At 58.0% G+C, this 7,319-nt stretch overlaps 1 long non-coding RNA gene across 1 annotated transcript in view; it reads left to right on the forward strand.

Annotated features, from left to right (window-relative positions):
- The window catches only part of LOC106899454, a 139,233-nt gene that overhangs the window by 113,535 nt on the left and 18,379 nt on the right, over positions 1-7,319 (forward strand). Inside the window, exon 2 of the long non-coding RNA XR_001414046.1 lies at positions 1,130-1,199. This is a non-coding gene — a long non-coding RNA (uncharacterized LOC106899454). The remainder of the gene's footprint in view (positions 1-1,129; positions 1,200-7,319) is intronic.

The raw sequence follows: 7,319 nt of genomic DNA on the forward strand, positions 1-7,319 counted from the left end.
GGGGGGGGGAAGCTGCAGCTCAGCTTCGGGATGGGGAGCTGGGGGGGCGTTGGGAGAGCCCGGTGATGCCCTCCCTGCCTCAGTTTCCCTCCCGTCCCGCGCCGGATGGTGGTGGCCATCGATAGATGAGTGACCAGCACAAGGTTGGCTGAACCGACCCCGTTCAGCCTGGAGAAGAGAAGGCTCCGTGGAGACCTTCCAGCCCCTTCCAGTCCCTCAAGGGGCTCCAGGAAAGGTGGGGGGGGACTCTTGATGAGGGAGGGGAGCAATGGGATGAGGGGGAAGGGTTTGAAGCTGAAAAATGGGAGATTGAGGTGAAATATTGGGAAGAACTTGTTTATTTTGAGGATGGTGACAGCCTGGCCCAGGTTGGCCAGAGAGGCTGTGGCTGCCCCATCCCTGGAGGGGTTCAAGGGCAGGTTGGAGGGGGCTTGGAGCAACCTGGTCTCATTGAAGATGTCCCTTCCTCTAGAAGGGATGGAACTGCATGGTCTTGAAGGTCCCTTCCAACCCCAAACGTTCTGGGATGCTCTGGTGATTCCACCACTTCCCTGGGTTGGAGGGGACCTCCAAGTTCATCAAGACCAACCATCAACCCACCACTGCCCAACCCACCACTGACCTGTGTCCCTCAGCACCGGCTTTTAGATCCCTCCAGGGATGGTGTTTGGGGAGTGGAGCCATAGGACGAGGGGGAAGAGTTTTAAACCAAAACTGAGGAGATTGAGCTGAGATGTGGGGCAGAAGTTCTTTGCTGTGAGGGTGGTGAGAGCCTGGCCCAGGTTGCCCTGAGAAGCTGTGGCTGCCCCATCCCTGGAGGGGTTCAAGGGCAGGTTGGAGGGGGCTTGGAGCAACTTGGGCTGGTGGAAGGTGGCCCTGCCCAGGGCAGGGGGGTGGAAGGAGATGATCTTTAAGGTCCCTTCCCACCCAAACCATTCTGCGATTCTATGATGAGTGCTTGTCCTGCTGCACGGTCCCACCAGAAGTCCTACGGTGTGGTGTGGCACTGCTGGACTGGCCTTGGTGCTGGGAGAGGCACTGCCCTCTCTGGGCTGGGACGGGGGGTGTGGAGAGCCCTGGACTTGCCTCTGTCCCCTCAGACTGACGGCTGCTTGCTTTTCCTTTGCAGTTTGATTGAGGAGCGGTGGCCGCAGCTCATCCTCTGGCAGGAGCAGAAGATGCAGGAGTCTGCGTAGCAGGTAGGGGGGAAATCCCAACCTTGGGGCTCTCGCCGCCTTCCCAGGGCCCGTGCGTCTCCCTCAGTCCGGGATGGGGGTGAGGAGGGGGCTTCCATGGAGGTCATCCCAATGGAGGTCATCCCCATGGAGGTCATCCCAGTGGAGGTCATCTCGATGGAGGGCATCCCCATGGAGGTCATCCCAATGGAGGTCATCTCCATGGAGGTCACTCCCTTGGGCATCATGCCCATGGAGGTTGTCTCATGGGAAGTCATCCCCATGGAGGTTACCCCTGTGGAGTTCATCCCCATGGAGTTTGTCCTTAGGGAGTTTGTCCCCAGGTCATCCCCACAGAGATCACCTCCGTGGAGGTCACCCCTTTGGAGGTCCTCCCATAGAGGTCATCCCTATGAAGTTTGACCCCATGGAGGCCATCCCCATGGAGGTCACTCCATCTGGGTGAAGCTCATGGGCTCAGATTCCCAAACTGGTGCAGGATGTGGACCTACAGCTCTGCTGTGGTGACAGGAGGAGTGGTGGGTCTGGTGCACCCTGCCTGGTGTCGCACCCCTCTCCTGCTGCAGGTGCAAAGGGGTCCTGGTGAGCGGGACCGGGCACCAGAGCCCCCAGAGCCAGTGTGGGGCAGGGAGGTGGCACCTGCTTTAGGTCCTACAGCCCAAAATCCAATGGTGGGTACCACCAGGGTTCTCCAACACCCGTCGTCCCCTTCTCTTGGCCACCTGGTGTGGTTCTGCTGGGTCCTGGCCGCAGCCACGGCACTGATTTGGGGCAAAATGGGGTTTTTGGTGCAGAGGAGGGCTTCCCTGCTCCGGTTTCTCCCTGGTGGATGAGACTCTTATTTTTGTGGTGGGAGCTGGTTGTCCCAGTGAGAGCTGGTGGTCATGGTGGGAGTGGTGGTCCCAGTGAGAGCTGGTAGTCGTGGTTGGAGCTGGTGGTCCCAGTGGGAGCTGGTTGTCCTGGTGTGAGCTGGTAGTTGGTGGGAGCTGAGAAGCCACTCTTATTGTGGCCCTTGTGTTGGGAGAGGGCCCCATGTCCAGGTTGTCCCCCATCTCGACCTTCTTCGCCTGTTTATTGCTGTTCCAGTAAATGTTTGTGTCTCCCGTGGCCGCAGCGAGGTTGTGGTGGAGACAATGCTGAGGGCTCTCTGGTCTCGTGTAATGTCTCTTCTGTCCCTGGTATTGAAATCAATAAAAGGAAAGATTTTAAAAATAATCTGACCCCAGCTCTGGGCGCTGCTCAGCGAGCGGTTCCGCGGGGCTGAGATGGCTTTTTAGTGCGAGAGAAGGGACAGGTCATTTATTTGGAGGTTTCGTGCTGGGAGATGGGGAGAACGTTCGCCGGTTCCTCTGCAAGGTCAGGACCAAGGGCTTCAAACGGAACGGTTTGGGTTGGAAGGGACCTTAGAGAGCGTGGTGGCATCTGTGCAGCTCCGTGCGCATGGGGCTGCCAAGCTGCTCCCTGGGGAGAGAGAGGGGCTGGAGGTTCTTTGGCTTGGGCTTAGAAAGAGAAGTTCAAAGCCCATTTGCCTGGAGACCTTGAGAAGGCATTTTCCTGCTCCAGATTTCACAGAATCGCAGAATGGTTTGGGTTGAAGGGACCTTAAAGACCATCCAGTTCCAACCCTTGCCCTGGGCAGGGCCACCTCCCACCAGCCCAGGTTGCTCCAAGCCCCCTCCAACCTGCCCTTGAACCCCTCCAGGGATGGGGCAGCCACAGCTTCTCTGGGCAACCTGGGCCAGGCTCTCACCACCCTCAAACTAAATAAGTTCTTCCCAAAACCTAACCTAAATCTCTCCTTTTTGAGCTTAAAACCCTTCCCCTCATTCCATCATTCCCCTCCCTCATCAAGTGTCCCCCCCAGCTTTCCTGGAGCCCCTTGAGGGACTGGAAGGGGCTTGAAGGTCTCCCCGGAGCCTTCTCTTCTCCAGGCTGAACCCCCCCAACTAATTCATCCTGCAGGTCCGTGATGCTGATGGAAACCAAGAGCAGCTCCACAGGCGTGTGTCGAGGTGGAAGGGTCTGGGCTGGGTGATGCTGGGTCTGGGTGATGGTGGGTTTGTGCTGGAGGAGAGCGGGGCCGGGAGGGCTCGGTTGGGTCCATCCTGCTGCCGCGTGACGGAGCAACGGGTGCTGCTGTGGGATGGGCTTCAGTTCATTTATTTCTGGTGCAAATATCAGCCGAGGGGTGTGCTTTTGGTGCGGTGAACGAAAAACAGAGGGTTGGAAGGAGATGGCACCAGGTTCCCCTGGCCGAGCGCTGGCAGGATCCATCTCTCTGTCATTAAACGTATTTCCCCCCAAATCGCTGCTGGAGAAGGGATGTCAGCTCCACCGGCTCTGTATTGACCAGTTCCACCGGCTCTGTATTTTTTAGGTTGACACAAATTCCCTTTTTTTGGGGTTTTTTGGGGTTTTTTTTGGTTTTGGTTTTTTGGGTTTTTTTTTTTGTCCTCCCACAAAGCCCTGTGCAGGCGCACGGAGTTTTGGGGAGGGGAGGAGCTGTTGAGCGATTTCTGCCGCTGCGGAATTCCTCGCTTGGCGGCGCCGAGAGGAGGATTTCGGGGAAAAAAAACCCAAAAAAGCCTCAAAAAAGCATCTCCGGGGGTTGCTTTGAGACACGTCCCCTTCTCTCTGCCAGCTACGGGAGCTGGGTAATTAGAGGAGCAGTAACGACCCTGCCTGGGGAGCTGGGGATGACCAGCCCTGGGGGATTGCATCCCGAGGGAGCTGCATCCCGCGACGTGGGGGCATCGCCCCCCGCCCTCCGTCGGCATTTTGTCTTTCCCGGTGGGAGGCACCAGGAAAACCTTTCTCTCTGCTGGAGAAAGCTCTTCCAGGGCCTGTGACTTTAATTGAATCGACCCTTTCGTGTCCCGAAGGCGCTGGTGTCCTCTCATAGAATCATAGAATCATTGAGGTTGGAAGAGACCCTTGGGATCATCGAGTCCAACCATCTCCCCTACTCTACAAAGTCCTCCCCTACACCATGTCCCTCAGCACTGCCTCTAAACGGCCCTTAAACACAGCCAGGGATGGGGACTCCACCCCCTCCCTGGGCAGCCTGTTCCAACGCCCGACCACTCTTTGGGTGAAAAATTCCTTCCTAATGTTCAATCTAAACCTCCCCTGTTGGAGCTTGAAGCCATTCCCTCTCGTTCTATTGTTAATTACCTGTGAGAAGAGACCAGCACCAACCTCTCTACAGTGTCCTTTCACGTAGTTGTAGAGAGTGATGAGGTCTCCCCTCAGCCTCCTCTTCCTCACACTAAACAGTCCCAACTTCCTCAGCTGCTCCTCAGAGGATTTGTTTTCCAGCCCCCTCACCAGCTTCGTTGCCCTCCTCTGCACTCGCTCCAGCACCTCGAGATCTCTCTTGGATTGAGGTGCCCAAAACTGGACACAACACTCGAGGTGTGGCCTCACCAGTGCCCTGAAGATATTCAAGGAGAGGCTCGACGAGGCCCTGGGCAACCTGGTCTAGTTGGGGGTGTCCCTGCTGACTGTGGGGAGGTCAGACTAGATGACCCTTGGAGGTCCCTTCCGGCCTGGACCATTCTATGATTCTATGATTCTATAAGTACAGGGGCACAATCACTCTCACCACAGCCCCGCTCGGGAAATCACCGCCTCAGGAGCTGCCGGGTCGGTCCCAGCCCCTTTTCTCTCCCTCTCGGTGAGACCTTTTGCACCCCGAGGCTGATTTCCAGAGGTTTGGGAAGAGCCCTTGGGTCACCAGCTCTGCTCCTCTGCTCTCTGAGGCCTTGCATCCTCTTCTCCTGGAGGTTTCTCAGAATGGGTTGGCTTGGAAGGGACCTTAAAGACCACCCAGTCCCACCCCCGCGCCAGGGAGGGGACAGTTCCCATCCCTCACCCCATTCCCTCCATCCCAGCTCCTCGGGCATCACCCCATCGCTTTGCCCAATCCCATGGTGGGGGAACAGCACAGCCAGACCTCAACCCACTGCTGTCCCTGGGGGCTTGGCACCCACTGGGTCCCCATGGATGGCACATACGTGGTGGCATCTGTGCAGTGCCGTGAGCGTGGGGCTGCTGAGCTGCTCCCTGGGGAGAGAGAGGGGCTGGAGGTTCTTTGGCTTGGACTTAGAGAAGTTCAGAGCCTGTTTGCCTGGAGACCTTGAGAAGGCATTTGCCTGCTCCAGATTTCACAGAATCACAGAATGGTGAAAATGGTGAAAGATCATCCAGTGCCACCCCTGCCCTGGGCAGGGACACCTCCCACCAGCCCAGGTTGCTCCAATCCCCCTCCAACCTGCCCTTGAACCCCTCCAGGGATGGGGCAGCCACAGCTGCTCTGGGCAACCTGGGCCAGGCTCTCACCACCCTCACACCAAAGAACTTCTGCCCCACATCTCAGCTCCATCTCCTCATTTTTGGTTTAAAACTCTTCCCCCTCCTCCTATGGCTCCACTTCCCAAACACCATCCCTGGAGGGATCTAAAAGCCGGTGCTGAGGGACACGGGGCAGTGGTGGGTTGGGCAGTGGTGGGTTGATGGTTGGTCTTGATGAACGTTGAGGTCCCCTCCAACCCAGGGAAGTGGTGGAATCACCAGAGCATCGCAGAATGTTTGGGGTTGGAAGGGACCTTAAAGCTCATCCAGTTCCATCCCTTCTAGAGGAAGGGACATCTTCAGTGAGACCAGGTTGCTCCAAGCCCCCTCCAACCTAGCCTTGAACCTCCAGGGATGGGGCAGCCACAGCTTGTCTGGGCAACCTGGGCCAGGCTCTCACCACCCTCAAAATGAAGTTCTTCCCAATATCTAACCTAAATCCCCCCTCTTTCAGCTTCAAACCCTTCCCCCTCATCCCATCGCTCCCCTCCCTGATCCAGAGTCCCCCCCCAGCTTTCCTGGAGCCCCTTGAGGGGACTGGAAGGGGCTCCAAGGTCTTCCCGGAGCCTTCTCTTCTCCAGGCTGAACCCCCCAACTCTCTCATCCCCCCCTCCCAGCAGAGGGGCTCCAGCCCTCCCAGCATCTCCGGGGCCTCCTCTGGCCTCACTGGTGGAGTTTGAAGCTCCGGGGCTCCCCCCGTGCTCCACACGCCGAGTTCTCCACATCCTTCAGGATCCTCCCTTAATTCCAGGGCCACGAATCCCCACTTCTTGCCCCTCTCTGCGCCGCGGTGGGTCACCGGAGCGGGTGGGGGGGGACGAAGGGATGGTTTCCCACCCCCCGTGAAGCTGCTGAAAGGCCATCGTGCTGCTGGAGGTCACCTTCCAGCACCCCGCCGAGCCGGGTGGCCTTTCGTGGTCACCGCTCTGCCCTGCGCCGTGGTTTTCTGAGCTCATCCGCTATTTTGCCACCGCCGGGGGGGGGTTGGAGGGGGGGTGTGTGTGTGTGTGTGGGTGTGTGTGTGTAATGGCGGGGCGGCAAAACATCTTCAAAGCCTTTTTTCCTCACGGGGAAAAAGCCAAGTTGGTCAGAAATGGCATCTGAGCGCGGTGACCCCCACGGCGGGGCTGGTCCTGGGGGGGACTGTCCCCCCATCCTGCCATGTCCCCCGGGGGCTGTGGTGGAGGACGTAGGCCCGGGGGCTGTTGGTAGCCCTTGGCAAGTGAGTGGGCTCCGCTGGCTCCTTTCCCCCTCTGTGGGCCGAACCACCACGTCCCACCACCCCCTCTGCCCTTGGGGTGCCCCAAAGAGGGGGTTTGGGGTGGAGGTTGGGGGGGGGACACACACACACAACCGGGGGCCGGCCGGCGGTGACGGCGACGGTGACGGCAGCTCGGGGTGGCCACGGGGCAGAGGGGCCGGAGGCTCCGTCCCCACCAGCTTCCTCCCGGCCACCGGCCCCGGAGAAGGACGCAGCCCCCCTGGCTCCTGTGAGTACCTCTCACTCTTTCCACTGGAGAGTTAAAATTAGCAACTTCTTTTTTTAAAACAGGCGTCGCTTTAAACCTCGCCAGCCCAACTGGGTTTCCTTTTTATTCCCCCCCCACCCCTCCCTCCCCGGCTCCATTTCTCTCCATTTCTTTAATTTATTTTGTTGTTATTGTTGAAATGAGCGCGTGCCCTTTTCTCTCCTTTATTTTTTTTTTTTAAAAAAAAAGCAAAATTATTATTATTTTTTTTCCCTCCCCGTTTTCATTCCTTCCCTTTTTT

Source organism: Calidris pugnax, unplaced genomic scaffold (assembly GCF_001431845.1).
Source record: "Calidris pugnax isolate Ruff unplaced genomic scaffold, ASM143184v1 scaffold371, whole genome shotgun sequence".
Classification (NCBI taxonomy): domain Eukaryota; kingdom Metazoa; phylum Chordata; class Aves; order Charadriiformes; family Scolopacidae; genus Calidris; species Calidris pugnax.